This window comes from Sus scrofa, chromosome 4, assembly GCF_054392235.1.
Source record: "Sus scrofa isolate SSC_HxYL_T2T_F1_AM1 chromosome 4, Sscrofa_HxYL_maternal_Yorkshire_Landrace_v2.0, whole genome shotgun sequence".
NCBI classification, from domain to species: domain Eukaryota; kingdom Metazoa; phylum Chordata; class Mammalia; order Artiodactyla; family Suidae; genus Sus; species Sus scrofa.
In genome coordinates this window covers 78,085,097-78,102,888 of record NC_139386.1, presented here as the reverse complement: position 1 = coordinate 78,102,888, position 17,792 = coordinate 78,085,097, and the positions used below count along the sequence as shown (strand labels likewise).

Genomic DNA, 17,792 nt, shown 5'->3' with positions numbered 1-17,792 from the left:
AGGTCTTTTTAAATTTCTTTAAATGATAACTTGTAGTTTTCAGAGTATACATTTTACATTTCTTTTGTTAAATTTATTGGTAAGTATTTTATTCTTTTTGATTCTATTGTAAAGGGAATTTTTTGGCCATGCCAGTGGGATGCTAGAGTTCCAAGGCCAGGGCCTGAATCTGAGGTTAAGTGAATCCTTAACTTCTAGTCCACCAGGGAACTCCATTCTGCTGGTATCTTGATCATTGTTGGGTTTGAAACTAGTAGCATCTCATCTTTTTTGATATTTGTCAGAATTTATCACATTTTTTGAACAATGTTGGTGCTAAATAATTATGCTTTGAATCAGTATGGTATTTAGGGGGGATAAAATGTGGGCAATATTTTTATTTCATAAGGATGTGATAAGATAGAAACACATACCTACATAAGTATATATATGAAGCTTCTAACCTATACTCCACATATAGTAACTTATTTTTATTAGAACTGCCATGAAGAGTGAAATAATATGAAAAGTCAGCAATCTCTACTTTTACAGTCACCAACCTTACGATTTTCTACCTGGAACCTATTGATAAATAGGAAAATGAAATCCCATTAACCCTAACCTCTTTGAGACACCAGTTCTAATTGTGACATTTCTTAACCAAAGCAGTAAGAATGAGAATTTGGGGGCTAGGAATCTTATATTTTTCACTTTCTCTTGTTGTTTTCTCAACAGGTAGTCATGAGAAAGCAGAATGAAGAGCCAGAAATAGGTCCCAGCCCACTCCCATCCAGAGCTTTTGTGTATCAGGTGTTACTGGTAGAATATAGGTAACACAAGAGTGTGGACTTATACCTGTTCTGTTCATTTCTATGTCCCTAGAACTTGCCTCATAGTAAGCCTTCAATTCATGTTTTCCAATGAATGATTGCATCATTATTATTTAAATTTTAAAATTTAACAAAATTTCCTGCACTAATACCTGTAGGTTTTTATTCTAGAAAATGTTCAATGTTTGATGTTGTACAACAAATAATGTAAAAAAAGGGAGGGGATGATGATGGTGGGAGAGGCAGCCAGAAAGACATTTATGTAACCAATGGGGAAAGTATAAAAAAAAGTATTTTAAAACATCTCTTAGAACTTGTGCTACTATTACAAGTTTGGCTAAATGGCTGTAGTTGCCAGGGGTTGGGAGGAGGCAGAGATGAATAGACAGATCACAGAGTTTTAGGGCAAGAAAACTAGCCTTAATGATAACACAGTGGTGGATACACACCGTAATACATCTCAAAACCCAGAACATATGCAACACCAAGAGTGAACCCTGAAGGAAACTGTGGACTTTGGGTGACAATGACATGTCATGCAGATTCATCGCTGGTAACAAATGTATCACTCAGATGCTGGATGTAGATAGTGGGGAAGGTTGTCTGTGTGGTGACAGGGGTATTTGAGAAATCTTCGTTTCTTCTGCCCAAGTTTGTTGTGAACCTAAAACTGCTCTAAAAAATAAAGTTTATTAAAAAAGGGAGTTAGCCTAATGGTAACTTCTAGTGTATCTTCCATTGAGCATTAGAAAATAAAACCACTTCCCCTGGAAAATTAATAAACGATGTCTCTTTTGCTTTCCATCTTTGGCACCATGGCTTAAGCATTTCAGCTACAATGGAAAAAATTGTTACTTTTATTTTCCCAGAAATTATGAGTTTCATTTTATAATAAATGCATAAAAAGTATATGAAACTATACTGCTTTTTTTACTGCATAAATCCAGCAATGAATTAAATATATTAGTTCACTTCATAAACAGTAATTTAGAACCCAGATTACCCAGGGTAACATGCCAGGTATTCTAACAAATGTACAGATTTTTTTTTTAAATGATAACCTGCTTCATTTCTGAGGGATCTTGCCTTTTTCAGATATTTATATATTTTTCATTTGTTCCTCACAGCCCTGGGTAGTCAACAGGGAAAGATTTTTTTAAATTTTATTAGATTATAGCTGATTTACAAAGTTGTGTTAATTTCAGATGTACAGCAAGGTAAATTAGTTGTACATAGACATATATCTGTTCCTTTCAGATTCTTTTCCCATATAGGTTACCACACAATACTGAGTATATTTTTCTGAGCTATACAGTAAGGCCCCTTAGCCATCTAGTCTATATATAGTAGTGGGTATATATCAATCCCAACCCTGTAATTTATCCCCCCCATGTTGCCCCTTTGGTAAACATAAATTTGATTTTGAAATGTTGAGTCTGTTTCTCTTTTTTTAAATTCTATTGCGTCATTTCAATTACATTCCACATATTAGTGATCTTATATGATAATTGGCTTTCTCTGCCTGACTTACTTCACATAGTATGATAATTTCTAAGTCCATTCATGTTGTCGCAAATGGCATTATTTTATCTTTTTATGGCTGAGTACTATTCCACTGTATATATGTACTACATCTTCTTTATCCATTCCTCTATCGAAGGACCTTTTGGTTGCATCCATGACTTGTCTATTGTAAATAGTGCTGTGATGAACACTGGGGTGCATGCATCTTTTCTAATTATGGTTTTCTCTGGATAATCCCAGGGGTGGGATTGCTGGATCATATGGTAGTTCTATATGTTTTCTGAGGAAACTCCATAGTGTTCTTCAGCTTACATTCTCACTAAAAGTGTAGGAGGGTTCCTTTTTCTCCACACCCTCTCCAGCATTTTCAACAGGGAAGATCTTAAACTTCCACTCAAGAAGTTTCCATTAATTGGAAAAATTATATATTTTTTCACAATAATGTAATTAAAGCAAAAGAGAAATTTTAAATGAAAACAATTTCCTTGTACCCAATTATCTTAATAAAATAGTTTTAATTAATTTTTTTTTTTTTTACTTTTCGGACTGTTCATATATGAAGAGTAATCACTACTGGGTCAGAGTTGGTATTCAGAGAAATAATTTATTCACCAAAGTTAAAAAAAAAAAAAGACCAAAAATACGTACTAGAGGTAAAATGTGTTACTAGTAAATTTGGGAAGAGGTACCAGAGTCAGTAGAACCTTATCAATTAATCAAACACGGGAACAGATCTTGTAAGAACACAGTCGTTAAAATAACCAGCTAAAGTCTTTGGAAAGAATGAATATTGGATGCCTGAGGTTGATGGCCACGGAGAGAGGATTTCCCTTGTTAATGCTTCCTTTACAAACCTCTACCTTACAAAAGGAGCAAATAGGAGAAAAAGGAGGACTCTAAGTGGTGCCCTGGAGAAAGCCCAGGAGGAGCTTGGGAGGGGTTGGCATAGTGGGAGATGAGCTCAGGCGCATGCGCTTGGAGGTGAGGGTGCGCAAAAGCCTCTGAGGACAGCAGTGTCTTCCACTGCTTTCCGTGGGAGTCACCGGGATTCTCAGGCGTGGGGTTGCACGTCCACCCTCTGTCCTCTTCTGTTGGCCTGGCTGTCAGAGAGACATCTTGGAACGGTTAACACTGTTAAGTGGTATTGGAGAAAATGTGGTCTCTAACTAGTCTCCCCACAGCCACTCCAGTTCCTCTCACCTAATCTTGTTTCCCACACTGCAATACCCGGTATTTTAAAAAATCCTGATTTCACTGCCGCATTGCTCTGAGGTTAAAGAAAAGACTCCTTATCGTGGCTCCAAGGCCGTGCATCATCTGGCCCTCGCTTCCTCTTTTCCTGTGTTCTTGCCTGCTCTCCCTTGCTGTCTGCACCCCAGGCTGCCTGCCTTCCTGCCATTTCTCACCGGGTTCCAGCCTCCCTCCCTCAGTCTGGAATACACACTCCCTTCCTCACGTCCACACTGCCTGGGATCCTTCTAGCATGGCCCATCTCGCCCCCCAAGTGTTATTTCCTTGGAAAAACTTTCTTGAGCCAGCAATCTAGTTCAGGTTCCTTTGCTGCACGTTGATCTGAGCGGACACTTTTCTTCTTGCATGGCATTTATTTCCTTTATATTCTCAATAGACTCTAAACTAAGTCTCCAAAAGCCAAAGCTCTTGTTATTTCCCATTATATTTCCAGACATCATCACCTCGCCTGAAACTCAGTCACTGTTTATTAAACGAATAAATGAACTGCATTTCCAGTTCAAAGGGGATCATGCTTTTCTTATGTTTAAGTCCTTTAGATAATCTTCCATTGTGGTGAGGAGAGCATTCAGATTCCTAACATGGCTTGTACTCACCTCACGCTATGCTTCCTGGTCAGTCCCCAACCTTACCTTAACTCAATCTCCTTGTACCATGTTTACTGAACACTGGAATGTACCACACAGGGCCGGTGAGAGGGTTTAACTGTGAACAGGACAGACACTGTGCGGACGCTTATGGAGCTTATGGTCTAGGGCAGACATTAAATGATGATTTTTGATGAACCAAATGTCAATAAATTATAAAAATACATCCTCTTCCATTCTTTATGTGCCGGCTGAGATCCCTGGGGGAATTCCTAAAGATGTGGGGACCTATATTTTGGAAACTTGGCTATTTTCATCTTGTTTATTTTTTAATTATTTTCATTTTGGTCTCCATGAGCATTTAATGAAGCTCTCTTTGAAAATGCCAGCTGTTCTGAAATGCACGGTGAGGAACCAAGGAAGGCTGTGCTTTGTGTTGTTAAAAGGTAATCTGAGATACCTTAGATTTTGGAAGGGTTTATTTGAGCAAACATTGATTCCCATCAGGCTTTTATAGTGAAGGCGCACAAGCAAGGCAAGGCAGTGACTTGATTGGCTGTAGCTTGGTTGCCCTCTCTAAGAAAGCCTTGTTGGCTCTTTGTGGTGGATTGTTCTTAGGTTACGGTTTCTCAGCCTTGAGGAATTTATAGGAATTGACTCTGGCTTAGATTTCAATTTTCTTCCATAGGCTGCCAGGGCGTTACAGCTACACTGTCTAATGGCCTCCTTGTTTAATTACTTTAACAGTGTTTTCTTGTTTTGATGTGTGTTATCAGATCTGGTCATAGTATCAGAAGTTGCTATCTTCTTCCTGGAAGGTCAAGCATAGGGGTGGCAGCAAAAATTAAGGCAGCATATTAGGACACAGTGAAAGAGTAAAGAAGAGTTGACTCCACCTGTCCCACCAAAATGTGTTCAATCTGAGGTAATTCTTGCCTTCCATTTAAAGAGGAATTTAATCTCCAGTGTCTGAATTGCAGCATAATCTGTAAAGACCACACACTGCAGAGTTCAATGCCTTATTTTCTTCACTAGAAAGAATGTGCCCAGGTTGATGATAATGATGATTATTAACAAATTATTAATTTTTGTTACAACTGCCATGTTTGACTTGAGTACATTTAACTGTCATTTATTGAGCTATTTTTGATCATAGATCTTTAAACATTTTTTATCGAAGTGTAGTTGATTTACAATGTGTTAATTTCTACTGTACAGCAAAGTGATTTGCATATATACACACATTCTTTTTCATATTCTTTCCATTATGGTTTATTACAGGATACTTTGTTCCCTTACTATACAGTGGGACCCTGTTGTTTATCCATTCTATATATAATAGTTTGCATCTGCTAATCCCAAACTCCCAATGCATTTCTCCCCCACCTCTCTCTTGATTACAGATATTATTGCATGAACCAACACAAACCGGCATGGAATTGTTGCAGCTCATTTTATGCTTCTGGTACTTTGGAGAGAAATTATAAACCATTAAGGGAGAATTTTGTGTGTTAATCAAGGAAAAAAAAGAAAAAGAAGGGAAGGGGGGAAGAGGAAAAAGAGAAGAAATTGTCTTTCTCCAAAATGACAGGTAGCAGCTGTGAGCCAAAGGGAACATAACATGGTCTTCACCTTTAGGTTATGGCTTTACATTCAAATGCTCACAACTGTTTTAGAAAGCTTGACGCCCACACGGCAGGATCTTGCTCCTCTTTAATTTTCTCTAATTTGTGTAGTGAATAACCAAATACTCATAATGCAATTAGAAGATAATCAGGCTTGTAATTATGTTAATTGCCGGAGACTTACATCAATCCTCCCGCAAAGTGATAGGATTTCAGGGGAACCATTAGCGGGAGAGAGAGTGAGGGTAAGACTGGGGGGAAGGGGGCCGGTGCAGAGGGTCCCGATGTCATCCTTTAGCCACACTGAGAAGATGATGGAGCTGGACGGGGACTAGGCCTTCAGGGGAGATGCTTAGAAAGCTGAGTTTTACACCCTAGAACATCAATCTCTTTTGTTGGTCTTTTCTTTCTATAAATAATCACACTGTCCCCCTATACTTACCATAAGAAGCCCAAGTCAAAGAAAACAGGTAAATAGGTGAGAGGAAAAGTGAAAAAGAGAGAATTACTGCTACCCTTTAGCCCTGCTTTCTATGTTACTGAAAAAACAAGACATGCCACTACCATCAACCCTTCTCCAGAGAAAGCCTCCGTTCTCATATGATGATGATTAACCGTCAGACTGTTGCTTCGGTCTGTCTTTAGCTCTCCCTTTGCTCACTCAACCGGTACGGCCCTGACGTTACATTTCTTTCTAAATTCAATACATTAAGAAATTAATTAAGATATTTCAAGTTGTCTTTGGAGCTGGGCAGCCAGGAGCTTGCTGTGGCTGGCTTTCTCGCCCTCTGCATCAGTACCAACCGTGTGAGAAGCCTGCCCTCTCTCTCTCACTTTCTTCCTTTTCCTTTCTTCCACCTACTTCTGTTGTGTGGCATGGCAGGTGAAAAAAACTTGTGGTGTGGTTTCACTTAAAAAAGATTTTTGCCACCACATTTTTACCACCTCGTGAAGTTAAAATTACCTCACAAAGGGACGTTGAGAAAAGGGAACCTTTTCTCATATCTGTTGATGGGAAAGTAAATGGGTGCAGCCACTGTGGAAAACAGAATGGAGGCTCTTGGAAAAATTTAAAAAAGAGCTACCATACAGATCCAGCAATTTCACCTCTGGGCATCTATCTGAAGGAAATGAGACCTTTATCTCAAAGAGATATCTGCACCTCCATGTCCATTGCAGCAATTTTTACAAATAGCTAAGCCATGGAAACAACCTAAGTGTTTGTAAATGAATAAATGGATAAAGAACATGTGGTATATACATATACAGGCAGTGGAAGATTATTCAGTCTTAAGGTAGAAGGAAATCCTCTCACTTGAGCAACATGGATAAACCTTGAAGACATTATGCTAAGTAAAATAAGACAAAGACAAATACTGTATGATATCACTTATGTGTAGAATCTAAAGAAAAACCAAAGTCATAAAACCGGGGCGCAGATTGCTGGTTGCCAGGGTTGGGTGGGTTTGGGGGTGGCACGGGAAATAGGTGAAGGTGGTCCAAGCTACAAAACTTCTAGTCATAAGATGAGTAGCTCCTGGGATACAATGTAAAGCATGGTGATTATAGTTAGCAATACTCTATGGTATATTTGAAAGTTTCTAAGAAAGAGGTACAGCCACTATGGAGAACAGTTTGGAGATACCTTAGAAATCTATACATAGAACTTCCATATGACCCCGCAATCCCACTCTTGGGCATCTATCTGGACAAAACTCTACTTAAAAGAGACACGTGCACCCGCATGTTCATTGCAGCCCTATTCACAATAGCCAGGACATGGAAACAACCCAAATGTCCATCAACAGATGATTGGATTCAGAAGAGGTGGTATATATACACAATGGAATACTACTCAGCCATAAAAAAGAATGACATAATGCCATTTGCAGCAACATGGATGGAACTAGAGAATCTCATACTGAGTGAAATGAGCCAGAAAGACAAAGACAAATACCATATGATATCACTTAGAACTGGAATCTAATATCCAGCACAAATGAACATCTCCTCAGAAAAGAAAATCATGGACTTGGAGAAAAGACTTGTGGCTGCCTGATGGGAGGGGGAGGGAGTGGGAGGGATCGGGAGCTTGGACTTATCAGACACAACTTAGAATAGATTTACAAGGAGATCCTGCTGAATAGCATTGAGAACTTTGTCTAGATACTCATGTTGCAACAGAAGAAAGGGTGGGGGAAAAAACGTAATTGTAATGTATACATGTAAGGATAACCTGACCCCCTTGCTGTACAGTGGGAAAATAAAAAAAATTAAAAAAAAAAGAAAGTTTCTAAGAAAGAAAGATCTTAAAAGTAGTTGCCACAAGAAAAAAAATCTTTTAACTGTATGAGGTGATGGATGTTAACTAAACTTACTGTGGTCATCATTTCACAATACGTACAAATACCACATCGTTATGTTATAGTCTTTAAACTAACACAATAGTTTATGTCAATTATATCTCAATAAAACTGGGGGTGGGGGAAGGGAAGGAAAAACCAAAAAGACCACACGCAGGTCATCTAGGAATAGAGAGCTTTGTTAGAACTGATGTTAAAGTATATATATAATATATATACATATATATAATATAAAGTGTATATCTAAAATAGGGCTGTACCAGTGGCATGTGGAAGTTCCCAGGATAGGGGTCAAATCAGCACTGCAGCTGCAGCCACAGACACAGCAACTTGGGATCTGAACCACATCTGCGACTTACACGGCAGCTTGAGGCAATGCCAGATCCTTAACTAACTGTGTGAGGCTGGGGATCAAACCCACATCCTCATCAATACTAGATGGGTTCTTAACAGGCTGAGCCACAATGGGAACTCCTAAAGTATATTTAATTATCATCAATCCCCTTGGTCAAAATGGGGGAGAATTACCTCACATAGATTTTGTTTTTTATCTATAGAGAAAGGATCAGGAGATCTTCTGAGTCGTATTTAACTAAATGCCACCTGTCAATTATGAGTAAGACAAATTGAAAGGCTTCTCTTTTTCAAACACAGGCAGGCTAAAATGACCCTATGCATCAGAAGTAGGTCCATAAACATCAAATCTTTACTACTGCTGCTCAGCATGAATACACACTAATGCTGATTTCCATCGTAACTTATATTTTATATCCTTAATGTCAAAATAAAGTGACAAATTTGGGTTTGTAGTTCACCATATGTTTACTGCTTCTTGGCCATTTGGGAAACATATTGAAACTATACGGTATATAATTAAACTGTAAGAATGCTGTGAGCTGAGTTAAATAAGGTGTGTTATGTAACATTCTCTCATTTTCTATTGCATTTTTGATTGTTAACCATTAAAGCAAACACAGGTTTTTCTGGTTTGTGAAAAGTTGAGCCATGAAAATGACCCACATGATTAGACTTTACTGGCTACTAGAAAGTCAGACAGGAACATCTATGCTGAACTAAGAGCTATTTTTAAAAGGAAGTAGTTCCTTAGAAGGTGCTGGTCACCAGGCAGTTTATTTTGAAATAAGAAGATGATGCTGTCATCAATAAAAGCATAACAGTCAGTTAAAAATATTCAAGAATAAATGAGGGATTTGAGAAAAGGCTAAATTTCATGATAGGAAAATATATTACTCATAAAAACTAGAAACTTTTCCTGTAACTTATTTACTGTTGGCAAATTGTCCAAAAACCTAATTAGATAAGTTGATGTTCTTGGAAGAGATCTCAGACTAGCTCATTACATTAACGCCATAAATTTGTTCGTTCAGAAATTCCTGAGTAAGCAACAAATCACACAGAGAGTTTCTTGCTTTTTCTCATTCCTTAATTTCAACTTTTGTCGTTGGCTAAAATCTTATTTTTACGCTGCAGAGAAGTAATTGACTCAGAAAAATTTATTTAGTTTATAAACCATCACTTCAAATCAGAGGCAGATTTGGAGATAATTTAGTTAACATTCTGTGATTTCTCATCAATATAAAAAGTGAATTTCATCTCCACTCTTTAGTCTTCAAAATAAGAATAGAATTTATGATAGTATTGTTAAGTAAGGAAGGCAAAGATATTAATCCTAAAAACTGTACTCCTTAAGATTGAAAATGGTTTTATAAACATTTTTTTTTTAATTTTCAGTCTCTCAAGGTCATAGAACCATGGAAATGCTAACGGTAGAAGAGCAATCCAGTAATTTTGGTCAAATTTCCAATGACTAGGTGGCTTACATTCTACCTACATATAGGTAAATATACTATATACTATTTATAAATAACTTTTCTGTAGGCGGTAGATGGGATATAGTATTTTCTATTTTAAAATATCACATTTTAGCCCAGTTTCATAAAATGCTATAAAGACAAATAAAAATACATTGTGCTTTCATATTTCTTCATTTCCTTTACCAACAAACTTTTTTTCTATGTTCCAGTTTCTCTAATAATTAACAAATTTGGGTCTGTGCAGATTTTCCCCAAATTGCATCCAGGTTTCTATTAATTCTGTAGCAAGATTTTAGTTTATCCTACTTCATGCTGATTTATTTCCTTACTTGTTAAAATACTTCCAATGAGTGATTAATGCAATGGAGAGTAGCTAAAACCTATATTTAAAATTTAAAAGATTATTGGGCCCAGACATCCTGAAAGTATTAAAAAATGGGAGGAAAGTGGCTAGACATGAAAACTGAAATTACTTTACTTAAGAACTAGTATTTGTCAAAATCAAGCTTATGGCTCTGGACAGGGACATTCAAAACATGTTTTAAAAGAAAATATTCCAGCTGTATAACCTGAAATCCTCTGTGAAAACTCCAAAAAGAATTGCCTGAAGCTATGACTAAATTATTTAAGGCTGGTTCTTTTTGAAGTTTAATTTGTATCCCTAAATGATATTAACAGCCAAAAAGAGATTCAGAGTTAAAAATGGATATATGCCACTTATGTGATTAAAAAACCCCAAACCAGTAGTATGTTTGTATACTTACATAGAAGTTAACCTTCCTTGGTTTAAATAGAAAAAACTAAATGAGAAAAACTAAGAAATTTTGTCTTTGGAAATTGAATCCTGTTATCATTGGTTCCGGCTAAGAGATACCTAAATGATTATGTAAAGGATTTTAATTGTTGAAGAGGATAGGCTAATGAAGAGTTAAATATGTACCTTCCATTTACGGAATAAAAACTGCTTTTTTTGGGGAAAAGAATGTAGAAATAGTAAAACAGGCTTTTGAGGATACTGAGAATTTGTTTCTGTGTGTCTTTGGAGAATTTTAAGAGTAATATAAACATACAACTCTAGATAAAGGTCTGCCTTGAAAATGAATCTTTAAAAATTTGATCAAAGGAGCATGTTAGTTTAGAGACAAAAACCTTTTAGTGGTTGTATGGTCATGGAGGTGAAGATAGTGAAGGATGAGATAGAAAATTAGATTTAAAAATATACCCAGTAATGTAAGTTCATTAAACTCACAGTGGATGATAGTGGAAAGGTTATAAATCTTGGATGAAAGGATATGATTACAAAAAGGGCCTGTAAAATTTAAGAAACCTCTGAATTTAAACCCAAAATATACCATAAGATGGAAATAAATCTTATGCACCAAAACTGCATGTAAAGGCTTATATGTACATCAAATATGGTATTTCATTTCACAAAATGTTCAGAATATGCCATTTTGCAAATGGCATTGTAACTATGGAAAGGTGTACCCTCTTTTTCAACAGTTTGTGGCTTAAAGTAACACATCAATTGGAATTAATCACTGGTTTTTCAGCTGTGTTAAAACCAAATGAATGTTGGGTTACAAAAATGTATTTTTAAAGGAGTACCATAAAGTGTGTTTATGAGTTATAAGACTATAAATTATCGATGAGTTTTTTAGAGTGAAGTTGCCAAATGATACCTACGGAGAAATCTTAAGAAAATGGAAAATTAAGAGAATAATGAAATCATTGAATTATGATCGCACATTTGAGGGGTGGGAATTGCCGAACAAGCTTGGCATTGACAGGTTCTCCTAAAAGGAAGTGAAGAGAAAAGCCTCCGTATGGTTATTTGAATGAATGCTTTAATTATTATTTTTGTTAAAGCATCATACTATTACTGGCATGGAAAGAAGAATCTATAAAGCATTTTGATTAAGCACACTAAAATTATGTTTCTCTAGTTAATATATGAACCAAATTAGAATTTATTGAAGATAAAAATGTCACTTTAGATATGTAATAACTCCTGTGGTCTCAGATGAAAGGTAATATCTCAAACGGATGGTAAAAGATTAAGTCCGTTTTACATAATAATTCATGTAATTTAGAAAGCCATTGACTGGATGGAAAAGGGCTCTGTTTTTAATGCTTCTGATTTTCCTATAAATAGAATACAGTGAAGGTGCAAATGTAATCCTAAACAGTAAATACCTCTCTTGCTTCTCAACTCTCTATTTTACTTTTCAATGAGTCATGATTTGTATAAGCAATCCTTGATCAGATTTTCATCTTTAGGCCAACTGGTAAACTAAACCACCCTTCTCTGAGGCCTCTAGGTGTCTTTTCCTTATCTGATTTGTAATATATGAGAACAGGTTAATCTTAATCATGCCCTAACTTTTATTTTTTTTATTTTTTATTTTTTGTATTTTTAGGGCCCCACCCATGGCATATGAAAAAGAATCTGAAAAGGAATCTATCATCTATCTATCTATCCATCTATCTAGATATAACGGAATCATTTTGTACACCTGAAACTAATTCAACATTGTAAATTAACTACACTTCAATAATAAACTAAATAAAGTGTTTGTAATCTGGCACATATGAGTATTTAATAAACGTGTAGTAAGTAGTCATTGATTGAATAAATAATGAATAATATGTTTTTGAACTATGTGACCTTGGATAAATTTTATTCATGGATCATTGGATGCTTACTATGTGAAAGATACCTGGCTAGGTGTGCTAGGTGAAGCAAAGATGAGAAATCTTTTTAGTTGCCTAGCTCCCTCCGTTCTCTCCAGGATTTCTCCTGCTCTGTCCTTCCTCACCTATGGCGAGACCCTGACGTTAAGATTATGGGCTTCGGAGTTCCCGTCGTGGCGCAGTGGTTAACGAATCCGACTAGGAACCATGAGGTCGAGGGTTCGGTCCCTGCCCTTGCTCAGTGGGTTAACGATCCGGCGTTGCCGTGAGCTGTGGTGTAGGTTGCAGACGCGGCTCGGATCCAGCCGTTGCTGTGGCTTTGGTGTAGGCCGGTGGCTACAGCTCCGATTCAACCCCTAACCTGGGAACCTCCATATGCCGCGGAAGCAGCCCAAGAGATAGCAACAACAACAACAACAAAAGACAAAAGACAAAAAAAAAAAAAAAAAAAAAAAAAAAAGATTATGGGCTTGGCGATCATCATGCTTTTCCATTTCCATCTTGGGAAATCATTCAACTTCCCTGAACCTCAGTTCTGTTTTCTGTCTAATGGGAATAATGACACCTGTACCAGAGGTTATAGTGAGAACGATAGTCAAAGTGCGGGACGGGCCAAGTCCAGAACCCTGCCCTTGACACCTGCTCCTTAACATGCAGTGCCCCTCTTCTTCCCTGCCAACCTTTTCCCAGGCCCTCTCTAGTTTCACAAGTGTTTTGTTATCTCTTTTCCTTCCAAATAGTGGTTTCACTGTAAACCTTATTTGTATTTAATTCACACACATTATTACTCTTTTGTCCTCTGCCACAATATCTTTGCTTCCACTTCCTTTAGTCTTTATCTTGATGATATCAGTCTGGGCTTGCATTTCCAAGTTTACTTTTTGTTTTTTAAATACAATAAAACCAAGCTAATCCAGCCGAAAACTCAAGGGTCTAAGATGCTGAATAAAATGATTGACCATGGCTTTCAGAAGAATTGCGAACATTCTGTCCAGTTTCACAGTTGGTTGGTGATGGCGGAAACCAGATTCTGGAGGCTTACAGAATGGCCAGATGGTGAGGAAATGGAAGTGGACTTTGTGGATTATATGTTAAAGAGTATCAGAAAAAAGAAAAAAGGAAAGATATTATGAGAAATCCCTAAAGAATGGGACCTTACAGAAAAAGAAAATGAGAGCCAAGAAGGGAAAGTTAGACCAGGCGAAGTTCACGTGGGAGAAAGGAATATGAGGAGGAAAACGGATTTGAACGTACAAAGAGAGGAAGTTAAGTATTTGCTTTGGAGGTTTTTATTTAAAAGTTGACTACAGAAGTAGAGTCGACTTTCAAAAAAAAAAAATTCTTCATTTACAAAATGTGCAGAAAAAGAGGAAATTATTCAATTTAAAAGTGTGAAACAATTCTTTTTAGTCTTGCTCATTTAATTGTAAAATACACATAAAAGAGAAAAAAACAATAAGATATATATGAATAGTTTAATGAATCATTATGAAAAGACTACTCATTACCATCAAGAAATAGAACTTTGGTAACTTCACTAGTGTGCGTCTAAGGTTAATTTTTTAAATAAAAACTTGCTATGGTTTGTTTAGCATAAGAATCTAAAGATTGGTGTTTTCCATCAATTATGGAAAATCCTTATTCCATACTTCTTAGAGCAGTACCTTAACATTCCTCTCTCTTCCCTGCTCTGGTTTCATCTTGTCTTCTCTTTCTCTCTCTCTGTGTGTGTGTGTGTGTGTGTGTGTGTGTGTGTGTTTCTCTCTGTCTTCTCTTTGAAGAACTTATATCAAAAGTGTGTTAGGTGAAAGGAATTCCATGTTCATAATGGGAAGATTCAATATTGTGAAAATGTCAATTCCTTCAAATTGATATACAGTTCAATGCAATTGTAGTCAAAATCCAAACAAGTTATTTTGTAGATATTGACAAAAAAATTCTAAAAATTTTATGAAAATGCTAAAGACCAAGAATATCCAATATGATCCTCAAGAATAAATAAGCACTCACCATACCTGATTTTAAGATTATAAAGCTACAGCAATCAAGACAGAGTTCTACTGGCAAAACAATAGATGCCTAGATTATTGGAACGAAATAAAGAGCTCAGAAACAGACCCACAGAAATACAGTCAACTGATCTTTGACAAAGGGACAAAGGCAATACAACAGAGAGAGGAATAGTGCTGGGGTTTTTTTTGGAACCAATGATGTAGCAATTGATTGCCCATTTACAAAAGCAATGAGTCTAAATATTGACCCGACACTTTTTAAAAAATTTAATTCAAAAAAAGTCATAGACAAAAATGCAAAATGGAAACTATACAGCTTCTATTAATTTCTAATTTTGGCTTTAGTAGTTTTCTTGACTAAAAATCCTTTTTACTCCTTTTTTTAGTTTCTTGTGGGTATCATGAAGCTTATTATTTTTATTGATATTGATAAAATTATTGATATAGTTATTAAGACAGTAAACATAATTATTCAATAACATGTTCTGAAAACTGGAAGAGGTGGTACCTGTGTGGCTATTTCTTTCTTTCTCTTTTTTTTTTTTGTCTTTTTGCCATTTCTTGGGCCACTTCCTCGGCATATGGAGGTTCCCAGGCTAGGGGTCTAATCGGAGCCGTAGCCACCGGCCTACGCCAGAGCCACAGCAACGCAGGATCCGAGCCGCGTCTGCAACCCACACCACAGCTCACGGCAACGCCGGACCCTTAACCCACTGAGCAAGGGCAGGGATTGAACCCGCAACCTCTTGGTTCCTAGTCAGATTCGTTAACCACTGCGTCACGATGGGAACCCCCTGTGTGGCTATTTCTGTTGTTTGTTGGTTTGCTGGTTTTGCCTTACAGTGCCTGGTTTCTTTCTGTGTTCTTTTTTTTTTTTTTTGACGGTTTACTGTTCATGGTCCTTGAACAAATATTTGAGGGAAGGGATTCTCTGGAGATTAGAATTAACGTGTCTTCATTCAGAGAAGGTCATTTATTTATTTTTTACTCCTCTGGGGACATTTTTACTCAGATCATGACTCGAGTTTCCCTGGATCGTCTACGTAATATGACCCTACACTGCAAATCCACCCATGACTTCTCAGATTATGGTTTCTCTTTCTTTTTCACCTGCTTTATTTTCTGCCAAGATAATTTTCCTGGTAATCCATTGTGTGTGTGTAGTTGGATAGATTAACTTCTGGTTTACCATTCATCTTAAGCATTTAGCACTTTGAAAGTCCTTTTTTTTTTTTTTTTTTTTTTTTTTTGGTCTTTTTAGGGCTGCACTTGTGGTACATGGAGGTTCCCAGGCTAGGGGTCAAGTTGGAACTGTAGCTGCAGGCCTGCAGCACAGCCATAGTGATGCAGGATCTGAACTGCATCTGTGACCTACACTACAGTTCATGGCAATGGCAGATCCTTAACCCACTGAGCTAGGCCAGGTATTGAACCTTCGTCCTCTTGAATCCTAGTCAGATTCGTTTCTGCTGAGCTAGAACAGGAACTCCTGAAAATCCTTCCTACTGTAAGGAGGTTCTCATATTAAGCTCCTTAATTTGGTCAGTAAGTTTTATCTCACCTGATGAGGTTGCCAAACTGAAGCCAAGTCTTCAGGGATCAGCACATTTTTCAGACCAAAAGTGGTTTCAATGTTTTGGCTTTCTGGTTCTCTCTTTATTTCCTCTTCTCCTTTATTTTTGGTCAGGTAGTACTCTACTCTTGCATTAACTCTTTCTTGTTTTTGAGAAGATACTTTTAACATTTTATCTTGGGCTTTAATTTCCAGAGGTCGGTGTGGCTTGAATAACCTGGCTCACCATAAAGAAAACAAATCTCCAATATGTTCTTTTAGTAAAAATGTGTGTTCATTTTGTTCCCAACACTGCTTTAGATCTGGAGGGACAACAGTGAACAAGACAGTAATCTCTGTTTTCAAGGAGTTGGTATGTGATCAACAAAGACAAAACATACTCAAAAATGAAGTGATAAGAAAAATTCTGACATCAGTGTGAGATGGTATAAATCTTAGGAAATTAGAATTCAAGGACAGTTTATGAATGTGTGTGGATGGGTGTGGGATTGGGGAGCTCAGTAACTTTGCGAGTTATTCAACAGCAATGACAGGATTTCTGAGCAATAATATGGGTCCAGTTAAATTTAAGGAGGTTAAGTTTAAAAGCGAATCTAATCAGTATAATCGATAATTTTCCTATTAGTGTTATCTGCTCAAGGACAAGAAGTAGGGAAAAGAGGACCTTCCTTACACTGCCTACAAGGCATGACATGCATTCTCCTATTTTGAATGCAAATCTAGCTGCTAAAATACTTTTCTACAATGTCACACATAAATATCATTGAAGGAGTTCCCTTGTGAAGCCACAAGTTAAGGACCTGGCCTTATTACTGCTGTGGTTTGGGTTGATGTGTTCAGTCCCTGGCCTTAGAACTTCCACGCCATGGGCATGGCCAAAAGAAAAAAAACAAAACTAAAACTGTAAAAAAAATTATTTAAATTGTATTATACCAAAATGTGCTGGGAATTCCCTTTGTGGAGTAGTGGATATGAATCCGACTAATATCCATGAGGATGCAGGTTTGATCCCTGGCCTCACTCAGTGGGTCAGGGATCCAGCATTGCCATGAGCTGCGGTGTAGGTTGCAGATGCAGCTTGGACCCTGTGTTGCTGTGGTTGTGGTGTAGGCCAGCAGTTACAGCTGTGATTCAGCCCCTAGCCTGGGAACTTCCATATGCCTCTGGTACGGCCCTAAAGAGCAAAAAAAAAAAACCTAAATTTTTGCTAATTACTCTATTTACTTGTTAATTCAGATTGTCTTGGGCCTTGACAATATGTGAATATAAATCAATATATAATAATAAAATTCATTAGCTCTATTAATATTTTCAAAGACCAGCTTTTGGCTTTCTTTTTCCTTCTTCTTTTTCCTTCTTCTTTTTCTCTTTTATGGCCTCACCCAAGGCATCTGGAAGTTCCCAGGCCAGAGACTGAACCCATGCCTCAGCAGCAACTCAAGCCACATAGAGACAACAGCAGATCCTTAACCTGCAGCACCACAGTGGGAACTCTGTTTTTGGCTTTCTTGATTTTTTA

At 37.1% G+C, this 17,792-nt stretch overlaps 1 protein-coding gene across 3 annotated transcripts in view; it reads left to right on the top strand.

Moving 5' to 3' along the window:
• LOC110260289 (uncharacterized) overlaps positions 1-12,653 on the top strand; it is a 57,626-nt gene extending 44,973 nt beyond the window's left edge. For 2 of the 3 annotated variants that reach the window (XR_014843785.1, XM_085022319.1), the window contains 3 exons: positions 715-809; positions 9,912-10,017; positions 12,415-12,653. The gene's annotated coding sequence lies outside the window, so the exon portion shown is untranslated. Of the gene's footprint in view, positions 1-714; positions 2,244-9,911; positions 10,018-12,414 lie in introns of those variants that run through there. The other variant, XR_014843784.1, reaches the window with a different exon arrangement.
• The last annotated feature ends 5,139 nt before the right edge of the window (positions 12,654-17,792 follow it).